General features: G+C 40.6%; 1 protein-coding gene and 1 long non-coding RNA gene across 2 annotated transcripts in view; both read left to right on the top strand.

Moving 5' to 3' along the window:
• The window catches only part of tmem39a (transmembrane protein 39A), a 118717-nt gene that overhangs the window by 91104 nt on the left and 11838 nt on the right, over nt 1-15775 (top strand). The window lies entirely within an intron of this gene.
• Nucleotides 1587-3115, top strand: LOC308360237. The gene is made up of 2 exons (XR_013968509.1): nt 1587-1722; nt 2248-3115. It is a non-coding gene; the product is annotated as an uncharacterized lncRNA (long non-coding RNA).

Here is a 15775-nt window from a genome sequence, read left to right as displayed (position 1 = left end):
AGAAGAGTTTCTAGTTAAATTCTAGAAGACCTCAGCAATAATATCATGTAAGTAAAAGGAATGTAGTAAAAAAAAGTTTAATTTAAATCAAATGTAAACATACCCTTAGAAAAACCTTGTTTCAGAGGTGCTCAGACTTTGTACAAAAACACATTGTAAAGATTTATTCACAAGACTTTTTATTTCTGAGCCTTGTAAACATAGGTGTTGGCTAAACACATGTTAGTTTAGCATTCAGAAAGGATGTCTTGTTTCACTACCACATATTTATAATTTCAGAGTGTCCTGTGCCATTCCTAAATCTGTGCCCCTACAAATGCATATTGATGAGTTGGTGTGAACAAACCTGTGACACCTCTCGCAAAGACAAAGGCAATATCCTAATGGCCCTAGAATGTCTTTGTGACCCAAAACCCCCGGAGTGAATCTTGCCACACCATGAACCAATGGAGATCACTGAATCACCATCCCCTTATCATATGAATAGCTGTCATTTGCTAATGGGTGGGTCCTTAGCAGCAGAAACCCCACTCAGATACTAGAAAGTGCAACACATCAGTTCTATTCCCCTGACAAAGTGCTTATTTATTTTAACATTTTGAACTGTATATATTATAAAAGAAAAGGGTTCAATGTTTCCGTGGTTGTTCTTTTTATGTCTCTAAGACGAAAACTCGCGGAGCTTAAAACAGTTTTCGACAAAAAAATAAAAATATCCCGGACGAGGGATATAGACCTTAGACAGTTAAGCCAAACCCTCAAATCTAGTTAGAAGAATCTCATGCAGACACACACACACACACACACACACCCACACACACACACACACACACACACACACACAAACACACACAAACACATCATAAATCATTATTCATCAGTATTTCTTACTTTGACAAAGTCTTGAGTATATTTTTGATTGATTTTGTACCTTGATGGTTAAAATATGAGATTTCCTGAAAAATGTCATTGGCTGGGTGTTTCAAAACTTTCGAAGGTTAGTGTATAATATCACTACGTTAGTCCATGTCTAACTTGATGTAATAAAAAACAATGACCTCCTCACAAACTAAATTATTTCCTGAAAAGGTAATGACTATTACTTTTGTGGAAAATGAATTATTACGTTTGTGGTGGGCAACCGTTATTTTGTTTGTGAGAAGCTATTACGTTTGTGGGTGTAACCATACTTGGGTACAGACAGATATGTAGACATGTAGACAGAAAGACAGCATTCTTGGGTAAGACAAAGGTAGTGGTGAGGGTAAATGGATATTTAGAAAGTGTTGTTTTACATTTTTAGATATATGGATTAGTGCTGTCAGTTTAACTCGTTATTAACGGCGTTAACGCAAACCCATGTTAACGCTGTCAATTTTATTTTAACACGTTAGATTAACGTCCTTTTTGCCCTCCCAAACTGTGTAGAAGGCAAACGTTATGTTTGAGTAAATGGTGAGCGCGATACGACGAAATGGATGATAAAAAGCGTCTGAATAGAAAGTTTACCTTTAAAAGTTGTGTTGTGCAAAAGAAGCAAGCTTCACTGTTGTCTGAAAATGTCAACAGGCTTGACATGGAGAGGCGTTACCCGCATGACCTCTTCATGACCCCCAAGCAGTTTGAACCACTTCTGGTGATCGTTGGACCAGACCTGACAAAATATTCTACGGCTTGCCAAAAGCCTATGGAGCCAAAGCAGCAGCTTGCTGTCATATTAAGGTAAGCTTTTAAAATCATCTACATACATTAGGCAATGATAGTAGGATATTTAGTTGAGAACATCCAGTTGTGTTGGAATGAGGATAAAAATGATTTGGGGTGACATTGTTCCAGTGAGGTAATGTGGTATGGGGTATCCTTCGTTGGCTCAAAATAGCGCCTTGACTGGCCTGTCTCTCATTTCCTTGTGCTTAGCCAACTTCTCCAGAACCAGTAGAATGTGTTCCACTGCAGCCTAGGGGAGAGGCTCTCCAGCTGGGGGATCTGGCTAAGCAGAAAGCTCCAGTGCAGACTATGATGTCTTCTTTGAAGTCCACACTTACAGTCTTCTTCCCGGACCACCCTGTTTTTCTTTTTCCCTCCTCTACTCTACATTGTCTTCCTCTTCATCCGATTGTACATCCTTTTCCTTGGACAGATAACATTTAGATAAAATGAGTGTGTGTAAAGGAAAAGTATCTTTGCTTGCTCTGAAAACAAAGGCAAAGGTAAGTGCACCCCAATAATGTTGTAATGTTTTTAAAGGTTCCTTGGGACAGAGGGCTCTCCTCAAGCCTTACCATCTGCTACAGGATGGGAGAGTCCATGGTGGAGTCCATTTTTGTCCAAGAAGCCTACTCAGCAGTGGCAAGGCGGCTTCTGGCCTCCAAATTGTGCACAACTACAGCAGAGGATTAGTGGAAGGTTGCCGAGAAGTTCCAGACCAGGTGAAGCAATAGATGGGAAGCACAGTTAGTAGTTATTATCTGAATTATATTAAAAAACAAATACTTGATGCAGACGACTGGTGTCATGAGGTCCATTTGGGGAAGGATGGGAAAATAAGTCATGGTCAGAAGCCACTCCCCAAATCTGAAGACTTGGACACTAATCCCATTTGTGATAGTTGGGGACGTGGTGTTTTCCTTTTATATATAATATATATACACATATATATATATATATATATATAAGGAAATCTCCTGCGATCATACCTGGGCCATAACCTTGACAGTGGGTAGAAGACCCTCAAAACTTAACAATCTTATGCCTGTTCCACAAGTATCTGCAGCAGCAGCAGCAGCAGCAGCAAAGTCCCATCCAGGTATGGTGGAGGGAAGGAGAGCACCTGAAGGCACATTTGTATGTTAAGTATGGGGGAAGGAGGGAGAAGCTTAGGCTGTACTTCTGTTTGCCCAGAGGAAGTGATCCTTGGCAGGAAGGTATAATGTAGTGACACCTTTTTCTGTCTCTTGGCACACTAAGAAAAACTATGAATACAAAAATAATGTCAATGTCTATGTGGTTTGGTATGTATTTATTCGTATGCTGTTTACATGCAGAGAAATTAGTTTTTAGGTCTTTCTTAGTTGCTTGGTTGAATATATTCTTATTAAACATTTCTTATATCCAACTTGGCCATGTTTCATTTGTATTTTGTAAGGGTTTTGGATATGCTCAGGCGTGGACAAGCATTTAAAAAATTGTTCCTCAGGCCTATATGAGTCGAGTCAGTATTATTTAAATTATTCCTTCTCAAGTGAGTGTATTGCAGAATTCTTTATCTATACAATAGTAGAAACAGGAACTGAAGGTCAAAGTGGAACACGGGTATCAAGTGAACTAATTGCTTATTTGATATGCAAAAAGGTGACTAACAACCAAACGTATAGAGATATATCTGTTTTGCCACCTTGTGGATGACTTGACTACTCCAAGGCAGGAGAATAGCACACACATAATGTCACATAAGCAGATAACTAGGCCAGTGTGGCGGTGTTGCTATACTAGTTAGCATAATCACAAGCTTTCATTGCAAATTAGACCGCTAGCTGACTTGTAACAGCCAAGGTGCATTAGCACAAATATCCTCGGTATGTATAACCTGAATGTTATCGTACAGTTTTGACTTTTGTTTGGTTATGAATGCTATTCAATGTAGCTGTGTCATTGTTTGTTATGAGTGGTTATAATATTCAGAAATGGTCATTTCAAATATGACCGAAGAACTTACCAAGGTCACCAAAGATCTTGGTAAGCCATATAATCATGCTTGATGCAAATTAAGTACTTTATCTTTCAGCCTGTGCCTCCTTTGAAGGGTAGTCAGTGTGTATAATTGTGCCAACATATGTCAAAACATTTCTGAATGGTCTAAACAAATCCCAATATATAGTGATTGATGGGAAGCTGCCATTAGTTTAACTGAATTAAACTGAGTACAGGGTCTACTGTAGGGTAAAGCTGAATTAAACTGAGTATAGCCTATATCTATGAATCAGCTATTATTGGCCAAGTAAGTTTGCACAATAGTGTGCTTACACATATAACACAAAATATACATCACAACACAAAACAATACAACAGTGCAAAACAATACAATGCAATGAACAGGTCTTGGATAGTAGGCAGGTTGGCACCAATGATCTTTTCTCAAGTCCTGACAGTCCGTTGAAGTCTGTTCTTATCCAGTTTGGTGGCCAATCCAAACCAGACAGTGATGGATGTGCAAAGAACAGACTCAATGACTGCGGTGTAGAATAGGATCAGCAGCTCCTGAGGCAGGTTGTACTTCCTAAGCCTTCTTGATGATGGTGTTGATGTTGGTTTCCCACTTCAGGTCTCTAATATTGCGGATCCAAGGAACCTGAAGGATTCCACAGCTAACACAACACTGTTGAGTATGGTGAGGGGGGGCAGTGCTGGGGGGCTCCTCCTGAAGTCCACTGTCATCTCTACAGTTTTAAGCGTGTTAAGCTCCAGATTGTTGCGACCGCACCACAGGGCCAGCTGTTCAACTTCCTGTCTATATGCAGACTCATCATCATCATGAATGAGGCCGATGACTGATGTGTCGTCTGCAAATTTAAGGAGTTTAACAGACGGGTCACCTGAGGTGCAGTCGTTAGTGTAGAGGGAGAAGAGCAGTGGGGAGAGCACCACTGATCTCAAAAAGAAACTGGATAGCGCATCCCATGGTTTCTGACAATTTCGAAGTGAGGCCACACGAAACTTCGTGGCGGCCATTTTGTAGGGACCACTTTCCTGCTTGAGACCAATGATTATGACGGGCAATGAATAATATATACAGTATAAGATATGTAATGAATTTGCATATTAAGCCTTACAGTAATTGGCCAGGTTCTAATCATCAACACTAATAAAATACGATAGAGGAACAAGTTTCAATATTTGAAAATATTTATATACATCAAGCAAACACAAGCTATATAACAAGGTTTATGAAAACTTGAAATTATTATAAGGCTTAATATGCAAATTCATTAAATGTCTTATATCTAATATTCATCGCCTGTCATAATCATTGGTCTCAAGCAGGAAAGTGGTCCCCAAAAAATGGCCGCCACGATGCCTCACTTTGATACCATGGGATGCGCTATCCAGTTTCTTTTGGAGATCAGTGGGAGAGCACGCATCCCTGAGGTGTACCAGTGCTGACTGACCGGGTGCTGGATGTTGTTTCACCCAGCTTCACCTGCTGCTTCCTGTCTATCAGGAAGTTGGTGATCCACTGACAGATGGAGGCGGGTACAGTGAGCTGGGTGAGTTTGCTGAGGAGGACTTCTGGAATGATGGTGTTGAACGCTGAGCTGAAGTCCACAAACAGCATTCTTGCATAGGTCCCTGGGGAGTCGAGTGTTGCAGGATGTAGTGCAGCCCCATGTTGACTGCATCATCCACTGATCTGTTTGCGCGGTAGGCAAACTGCAGAGGGTCCAGCAAGGGGCCTGTGATGGCCTTCAGATGTGTCAACACCAGTCTTTCAAAGGACTTCACAGATGTCAGGGCGACGGTCCTGTAGTCATTCAGACCAGTGATGCAGTGTTTGTTGGGGACTTGGATGATGGTGAAGCATTTGAAGCAGGAGGGTACTTCACCCAGCTCAAGAGATCTGTTGAATATCCGTGTTAAGATGGGGGCCAGTTGGGGCCAGCTGAGCTGAGGGTGACACACCGTCCGGTCCTGATGCCTTCCTTGTCTTTTGTCTCTGAAAGAGCTGGCACACATCCTCTTCACAGACCGTCAGTGCAGGGGGGGAGTGGGGAGGTGATAACAGGGGGTGCCGATGATTGTGTGTAGTCTGGGTTGGAGCGGGTGAGGGGTGTGAATGTGGGGTGATCAAATCTGCTGTAAAACACATTCAGATCGTCAGCCAGTTGAGGGTACTCCATGGAGTGGGGGGAGGTTTTCCTATAGGTGGTGATGTCCTGCAGGCGTCTCCACACTGAACCAGGGTCGTTAGCTGAAAACCTGTTTTCCAGCTTTTCAGAGTAGCCTCTCTTTGCTGCTCTGATCTCCTTAGTCAGTGTGTTTCTGGCCTGATTGTACAGGATCCTGTCCCCACTCCTGAAGGCCTTCTCTTTGGCTTGACGAAGCTGCTTGAGCTTTGCTGTAAACCATGGTTTATTGTTATTAACCTTTCAGAACGTATTGTCACACCGGTAGCAGCAGCCAACTTTCTGCAAAAGCGTATTGTCACACGAGCGCTCCGATAGCAGCGTAACAATTAGCCTGTGTGTGGGTTACTACTAACTTCGCTAACGTGAGCTAACATTGTACATTCAGCCACCTTCATCCATTATGCCTCTTAAAATCGTCTGGTCACTATCATTTTGTTTACTATATGTAGTCTTTTGATATGTGTGGTCCACGTCCAATTGTACATGACAAAGTTACAAGGTTCAGTCAAATATCATGGCCAACGACAGCTCGATATGAAAACCAGCATCGCAGCGGGAATATACCGTACATGAAATGCTTCGCGAGAGCTGACTAGTTTAGAGGCATACGCTCCTCAGGATACACATAATTGTAGTCTCATCATTGATGCACACAAACCCTGAGACACCTTTTCATATTACAATCACTTGTCACTCACAAATCATATTTGCGCACTATCAGCGGATCCGCAACATGCAACAGTTAGATTCCGGCATCTCATTCTTTCATTTATTACAGAAAAACAAGTAGCGTAAACGTAAACTCACAAAACTAATAAACATGACGACATTTTGAAAGGAGGCGTCAGCTCACTGATGATAAAATTCGGGACATCTTCACCGTCGATTTTGAATATGCTTATGTTGATGCTGACTAAAATGACGAGCCTGAATCTGACAACTCGTCTTATGAGGAGCTGCCATATAATTTGGCAGCCTTGGATGAGGGAATGGAGCAGGAGGACAGACTCCACTCCCCTCAAACACCACCTCAACTGATCCCCTCCTTTTCCACCCCAATAATTAACTCTTTTTTTCAGATTTTTTACCCCATTGACATCACATTGACTAGTCCATGATGAATTGGAAAGGAAGGCTGTCCTTCAAACACTTTATCCCCTCGAAGTTTTGGCATCAAGCTGGCAAATGTGAATCATGCTAAACCAGGCAGAAATCTTCTGTTCTTCAATTCCTATTTTTCTCTATTACAATTACCTCACATACAATTACACAACATATTTCTGGACAATAGTTTTAAGTGAAACTTTGCATACAAAAATGCTAATATATTAGATTAGATTCAACTTTATTGTCATTGCACAGAGTACAAGTACTGAGACAACGAAATGCAGTTTAGCATCTAATCAGAAGTGCAAAATAGCAATAAAAGTGCAAAGAATGTGCATATGTAAAGTGGAATAAGTGAATAAATAAGATATAAACAGTAAGAGTTAGGTATGAAATATGAACTGAATTGGGACTAGCAGCAATTGAGGTAGGAAGTGTAAATAGATATGAAATATATAAAGTGCAGGTGTAAGTCTAAGTGGTGGTAATAAGTAAAGATAAGTGAATGAGGTAGTAGTAATATAATGATTAGTAAGTGTTGTAAGGTGTAAGTAGTACAGTAATACAGCAAAGATGGATTGTAATTACAGTTAATACAGTAAAAAGTGGGCCATATACTTATGTTCCCCTTCAACTATGCAAACAAAATAACAGGGTATGTCCACGACATAATCGTGCATACTTGAAAGTCAACAGACATTACAATGGTCACAGACCAGGGGATGTCAGGGTCAGTCTTGACCACTTTAATGTAGCCTTTCCTTTGCATGGGTCATGTTTTGTATGTGGACCACTAGTACAGCAGTCCCACCCTTTTTCATCATTTACTGACACACAAAACTGGTGCCTCAGTGACTGGTTAGATCAAACAGGAAAGGGATGCCAAAGTTCAGGGAAAAGATGTCCATGGGTGATCTGGAGCATTTTAATAATGGACAAATGTTGGCCAATGCCAAGCTGCCCTGTGACCTTCTTGTGACAGGAACTGAAGTACTCCAGGCACTTGGTGTCCATGAAGTATGTAAGAAATGAAGGAAGTTTCTTTGTTTCTGATGCAGCAATCTTTATTCCAATAATGTGCAGTGACGAAGTAGCCTTACTCCGGATTCAGCGGTGTAGGACTGAATCACAAGCATCCACAATTCAAGCCATATATACTGTTTTTAAGACCACTCCTAGTCCTAGGCTTCTAATGTAAATGACCTAGGCTTGTAATGCAAACAGGTCTGGCAACCTTTTGTTGTTGTATCTGATAATCTGGTTTCTCTGTCTGAGTCTGAGATGGTTCTCAATGGCCTCCCCCATTCCCATACTATGATTAATTGCAGTCACTCACACCTCAGTTTGCTTCCTGACCCCAGGTGTCTGAGCAATAACAGTGTGGGGACTTTTCCTTTGTGACCATGATAAGATAACCATTTTGGGTATTCCGCTGGTGGTCACAGCAGCTGCTTGATCATGAATCTTACAAGTACCATTCCTTCCAGACAAGCTTATAAATATCAGTGCCCATAAGCTTGCCCCCAAAACTCCTGGACATGGCCCGGCCCAGCCCAGCCCACTACTGCTGCTCTGTAGTTTGGGAGGAGATGAACCAGGCAGTGATCGGAGAGTCCCAAAGCTGCACGAGAAACGGAGCGGTATGCGTTTTTTACTGTTGTGTAGCAATGGTCCAGTGTGTTTTTGTCCCTGATCTGCTGATGTGTCTATTTTGGCTGTTCACGGATGAGATTAGCTTTGTTGAAGTCTCCAAGGATAATCAGAATAGAATCCAGGTGCCGTAGTCCATCGCTAACCCAGGCTTGAGGTGGTATGTAGACACCAACCAGAATGAAGGAGGAAAACTCCTGCGGTGAATAAAACGGCTTGCAGTTAGATAGATAGATAGATAAATACTTTATTAATCCCGTGGGGAAATTCTGGGATCTTGCAGCTCTCTCATATTTACAATAATTACAAACAATATATACATACAATATGATACAATACAAACAATACAATTCAGCTATGTACAGTGTAGGATGAAGGATGTATGGTGTAAAGTGCATAATAATTAAAGTTTAATGGCAGCTGGGACAAAGGACCTCCTATGTCGTTCAGTCCTTGAACGTATCGTGTTGAGCCGCCCGCTATGGAGGCTGCTGGACTGTCCTGCCAGGACATGGTGGAGGGGGTGATTAACATTGCCCATGATGGCCAAGAGCTTGCCCCGCATCCGTCTCTCAATCGTAAATTAAATGAGATTCCAGGTGAGGAGTGCATGTTTGACATAGCTCTCTGGCATCTGTGCACCAACGTTCATTGATTTAAAAACAGATTCCTCCTCCCCTCGTTTTCCCCGTTAATTCCGTAACGCGGTCTGCCCAGTGGAGTCTGAAGCCCGGCAGATGAAGGATGTTATCAGGGATGGACTCACCGAGCCAGGTTTCAGGGAAGCACAGGGCAGTAGATCCTAATAAGTCCCTGTTTGTCTTGTTTAGGAGCAGCAGTTCCTCCATTTTGTTGGGTAGAGAGCGGACATTTGCCAGATGTATCGACGGGAGCGGAGTACGGCACCCCCGCTCTCGCAGTCTAACTAGCGTTCCAGCACGCTTCCCACGCATTCGTCTCCTCCAAGCTCCACAGAGAGATGCTGCTCCTCCAACTAAGATCTCCAAAAAAGTTTCTGGGTCTATGAAGTCCGGTGAAAGGGTTTGAGGAATGGAATGTCTTTATGAGTTGTTCTCAGGAAAAAGTAATCGTAGAGGGAGTGCCGAAGACCGTACAAATAAACAAAAACATAAAAGGCAGGATTCTACTCAGTGTAGCTATACATGTTGGGCAGCACGGTGGCTCAGTGATTAGCACTGTCGCCTCACAGCAAGAAGGCCCTGAGGGCGTGGGTTCGAATCCTGGTTGTTTCTAGGGTTTGTATCCCGTTCCTTCCTGTGCGGAGTTTGCAGGTCTCCCTGTGACTGCGTGGGTTTACTCCGGGTACTCCGGTTTCCCCCACCATCATAAAGACATGCATCACACTACATTGTGAATCTGAATGAATGTTGGGATGAATGTTGGTGGTGGTCGGAGGGGCCGTAGGAGCTGATTGGCTGCCACGCTTCCGTCAGTCTGCCCCAGGGCAGCTGTGGCTACTCTCGTAGCTTACCACCAGAACTGTGCGACTTTGGGTCATTGAAAAGCTCATTACAAATATAAATAATAATAATAATGTTGTATGTTGTTATTTTCAGAACAATATGGGCTATCCAGACATGCAGTAATTTGATCTATTACCTGCACAATATACTTGCTTTATAGTCCCATGTCTTTGTCACAAAGATAACTCTCTAGCGACATTGGAAAGGGTGTGTCCTTCTGTTTATTGTGATGTTACTCTTCAAGACCATAAAACCATTGGGACTCCAATGGAGATGCGCAGAACTGGCAAATAAGTGAAAAAAGATGATGTATTTCAAAACTTTAGGTTATTCGCAAAACCCTGGTTTTCTGATTCCTGTAAGCAAAATGACGTCCCCTCGACGTCCTGTAATGGTCTCTCTGAACGTTCTAAAAACGTAAATGTGTATGGTTCCCTTGACAACTCTAGGACGTTTTGCACGACGTTCCAAGACCGTCCTGAGGACGTTGCGGTGACAATTGGGAAACGTTTTCTATAGGTCCTGGGGACGTTCTGCAGGACGTTGCAAGAACGTCCCTAGGACATTGCGGTGACGTCTGGAAAACGTGTTTCTATATAGGTCCTGGGGACGTTCTGCAGGAAGTTGCAAGAACGTCCTGAGGGCATTGTGGTGACCTCTGGGAATCGTGTTTTAGACGTCCTGGGGACGTTATTCAAGGACGCCCCGCGGACGTAGCAGGCATGGTGGGGGTAACGACCATTTTTGCTGAGCTAAATGATAAAAAAATTAAATAATAATAGATCGCGGGCCGTCATTTTGCTTACAGGATACACACACACACACACACAAGTTCAAGTTCAGGTTTATTTATATAGCACATTTCACATGATATACATAGACACACACACATATGCGCTTACAAACTTGATTGCGAGACTTGAGAATTGAACCGGCAACCTTCCTATTACTAACCCACTTCTCTACCTACTGTACTACCACTGTACTACCTACTGTACACCGAGGGTTTGAGGAAAAGCATATTGTAGCGATCTCAGTCACTACTAGGGCTGTAACGATACACCTATAAGGGCCATTCTACCGAATTGGTGCAAAGTCAGGTCGGAAATATTTTGATTTTTTTTATGTTTTATTCCCAAAACTTTGTCCGTATGTATATTGTACCATATCTAAAGTACACTTATCTAGTAAAAGAACAGTCAATTTTTATATTGTATTTTCAGAATGTGTTGGAATGTTTTTCCTCTTCCAAAAATTGTCACTACCGAAACATCACATTTACTATAGTAAAAAAGTATTATTATTGACCTGTTCAGATTGTGTTTCCTTCCCTTCTCTGAAGAGTATTTTTACAAATATTTCTTGAAGGTTTTCACAATGAAATCCATAAAAATGAATTTTTTACCAAATGTTCAAGTTCAATTTATACAATTCATCAAAATCTAAGTGCAATATTTCTTTGTAAAATGCAAAATACTGATCATATTGATTCCAGAGTTGTTGATTGATGAAATTGAACATACATTAATCCAATCAGTATCATAACATTTTAGTTGATTACTCAATATACTTAATTTTTTACAAAACATCCTGTGTTTCGGTAGTGCTGCACTGTTTCGGTAGTGACATCCAGTGTTTCGGTAGTGACTGCACTGTTGGATGGATGTTCATTTCTCTCCCAAAATCTTCCAAAAGGTGCTCTGGGCCACCCTTTAGTCCGCACAACACATTCATTTAAAAAATTATCGGATTGAACTACTTACCATTTCATTTTGTCACTACTGAAATCATCAGGTCACTACCATATGTTTCGGTAGTGACTGTTTCGGTAGTGACAATTCTAGCTAATTTTAAGCATAAATAAAGAATTCTAACAAGCACACTGCATGCAAAGACATCTTTGAAGAGGTGAACACACATACAAACATAAGATTTTCCATGAAACCCCAAAAGGTTTAGTTAATTGAAGAAAACATGCGTTTCGGTAGTGACAATTCTTAAGGTTACACGTCGATTTTCAGACTTTGGAACACATTTATATAAAAACTATGGGATTTAGCTACTTACCATTCAACCATGAGGGTCAGAGATGCAGTGTCACTGCATGGTCAAAAATGCAGAGTCGTGGCTAAAACACAGGCTCAGCCAATGGACTAAAACTCTTGTGTTTCGGTAGTGACATGAAAACTAGGGACATGATTTTTTGAGTATAGAAAATTGATTTAAAAATTAAACCCACAATAAATCTAAATATTCCAAGTTCTGTTTCAACCCAATCATAAAGATCTTTGAAATTAAATCATTGAAAAAAATCTAAAAAAATTGAAAAGTGTTATTTAAAGGCATTGAAATTTAGATGTCAGGGTTGGGGACAGCTACTTCCCAATAGAAAGTACCCTATAAATGATGATTTTGTATATATTTAGCTTATCACTATCTCATGTAATGCATTGGGTTTATATAGACCATAACATTTTCTAATTAAATATCTATGCCTAAATACCTAATTGTTTTGTAAATAGTTTTTATTGTTGAGGGACTGCATATTACACGAATTCGGTAGAATGGCCCATATACGATTCGATTTGTATCACGATTCTTGACCCACGGTTCGATACACCCTCGCGATTTTTAAAATATATTTTCTAATTCACATTAGAATAAGTATCAGGGGTGCAAACACAACCATGGTCAAAAAGGAGTGAGGTAGCGCGGCGCTGGGGCGACCTTTGGTTACCCAAAATGTATACTGTAATCAAAAGGGTTACTACACATTAACCCAAACCAGGGACGTGCAGTCATAGGAGGCAGGGGAGGCAGAGCCTCACCTGTCATTTTGAAAAGTAAAAAAAAAAAATATTAAAAAAAAATAATAATAATTTATAATAATCATATATATTTATGTATTATAAAATAAATATTCATATTTCTCTAGTTATCTGTGTTACGAGTGTCATTTCTGCATGATTCCGATCATTTCGAGCATTTTTATTATCAAAATCGCTGAATTTGAGCATTTCCGGTTCCCAGTGATCAGCCAATGAACATTGGACGTGCGGTCAAGGGAGGCAGATGCATTGCAGTCTATGGGCAGGGTAGGCAGTGCCTCCCCTAGGATTGCGAAATCACTCCAAACTGGGTTTTACGCATGCGTGCGCAAGCGTAGAACCTTTTGAGTTGAGCTGAAAACGCATTGAAAAATATTGCAAGGGAGGCACGCACTACCACGGATTCAAGAAGGGTGGCGAGCGAGAGGGCACCTGTTGGGTATATAATCTGACGTTGGACTTTCTTCTTCACTTCTCTACTTGAGTTTGACAGCGAAAATGGAAGATTGCATTGCTAACCTGAAGCTGTTCTCAAAACTGAACTTTCAGTCCAAACAAGACTGGAGGCATGTTGAATTAACTAAGAACGTTTAAGTATTTTAAGTTAACACAGTAGTATTACACATTTGCATTGGAGTATTTCACGTTTCCCAACGGGACTACATATTCATGCGCAACACGAACCTAAAGAAGCTAAAGGCTGTTGATGCAGGAAAGTTGCCTTGAAGTTGTGAGCAGACTAGGTAGGTGCTAATCCTGAGCTAAACTAGCCACTGACTGCATTCACTCAAGAAGAGGACAACGGATTTCCACTGATCTATACTGATAATCGTGAGTGGATTAATTTTGTTTCACCTCAAACTGGCGGTTATGAGCTCCAACGAAAGTGCACCAACTTTAAATTATACTGGCCAGTAGAACATTTTGGTATTGTGTGCTATGTATGCGGTGTTTAACTGTTTACATGTTAATATGTTGTTTAAATAAATATGGAATTGTTTTTTCGAAGCTGTCCGAGTTGGTTAAATGGTCATTTAAATTAGCATCCCACCACCGTAGTTATATTTTCTCCAGACAAAATGAAATGAGCCATATCATTGGTGGGAGGGCTACATACACTAGCTTGCAACTATTAATATGTTATTAATAACTCTTCATAATACAATAAAAAAACAATCGTTTGAAAATAATGGTATTAGACAATAAAACAACGTTTTTTCAGTTCTGATCAGATGACAATTTTAAAACCATAGACATATATACATGTATATATTATATATATAGTTTAAACTAGAGCTCAAAATGACGTAATCACTTCCGGTTTCTGTGCCTCACCAGCTCCGAACCTCACTGCACGTCCCTGACCCAAACTGGTAGAAGCATAATTTTGGTCTCAAATGAAAGTTTACCTCCTGGACCGTCTTGTGAATCATTTAGACACACTTATTTAGGCTTACAGTATATGAACAATTGTCATCAAATGGCAATAATAATCAATTGTATTATTATTTATTTGTGGTTATTAGTTGTAATAACAACTAATACAATCTTATTAAAGGTAACATTTTTTAAACAACTATTAACAATCGTTTTTTTATCTTTCTTTTTTTTATAATAATAACACATTATATTTATGGATTTTTGTGTTACCTTTAAGCATGTACGTACCATAGTAGGCCTACAGGAACAGATTAGACTAGTTAGCTAGCTTGCAAGCAAGCCTTTGTAGCCAACGCACTATCAGAGATAGCTAACGTTAGCTAACTAACATTAAACTAGCTTAACCAAACTAAATCATTTCTAAAAGTATTATTACTAGTTATCATTCACCGTAGGCGATGCGTGTTGCTTGGCGCTTGGTGACGAAATGTATTTCTGAATGTTTTCGCTCCCCTTGATGGAGTCAGCAGAAGAATTTGCCTGTGCTGGTTTGACAACGATTTGGGCAACTCGTTGTCCACAATTCCGACATGCCTTGAAAACAAAACCGGGTCTTTTTCTCTTCGTCGACGTCCTCCTCAACCCCAAGACAATCTAGCTTTCATTTTTTTTTGTAACCGCCAAAAAAAAAGTTCTTCACACATTTTGGTGAATTCCGTTTTATTCCATTTCTGCTCATTTTGTTCACCCTGAGGTAGATTGATGGCTTAAAATTAGTGAATAATATGTGCTGCAAGTGACCCAAACCTTCTAAGATTGTTGTTCGCCAGCCATCAACAGAACAGAAGACTAAAAAAACATTATTTGCAGGCGATTGGGAAGATGAGCGAATAAATGTGACAGGCTGTAGCGGAACTGTAGGGGGGCGTGACCGTAGCGGAATTCAGTGTAGAAGTAACATTTTCTCAGTGTTTTTGTTTTTTAAATTAATGTTTGTTCATCATTGCGATCATTGAAAACAGGGAAAACAGGGGAATTTGGGCGATTTTGATGCACAGAATGATTGAATGAATGAAAGTTGCAATTCAATTTCAAAGGGTACATTTTGCGAATTCATTTAGTTGAACAGAGACAACACAATGAACATGAACATGAAGACATCAACACATACAGGTCATGAATAGGCTGAAGAAAATAAAAAAGTTTTAATTCCCTATTTAAAAGAGAGCACTGAGTGCGATGACCTTAACTCCAGAGGTAGGCTATTCCAGAGGGTTGGGGCACAGTAACTAAAGGCACCGTGTGCAGCATTGGTGTTTATTCTTGGGGTCGTAAGAAGACATTTATTGGAGGACCTTAGGCAACGCAATAGATCATAAAAAGAAATAAAATCGGAAATATAGGGTGATTTATAGACAAGAAG

The sequence above is a fragment of the Sprattus sprattus genome (genome assembly GCF_963457725.1).
Source record: "Sprattus sprattus genome assembly, chromosome: 2".
NCBI classification, from domain to species: domain Eukaryota; kingdom Metazoa; phylum Chordata; class Actinopteri; order Clupeiformes; family Clupeidae; genus Sprattus; species Sprattus sprattus.
This window is presented reverse-complemented; position numbering and strand designations above follow the sequence as displayed.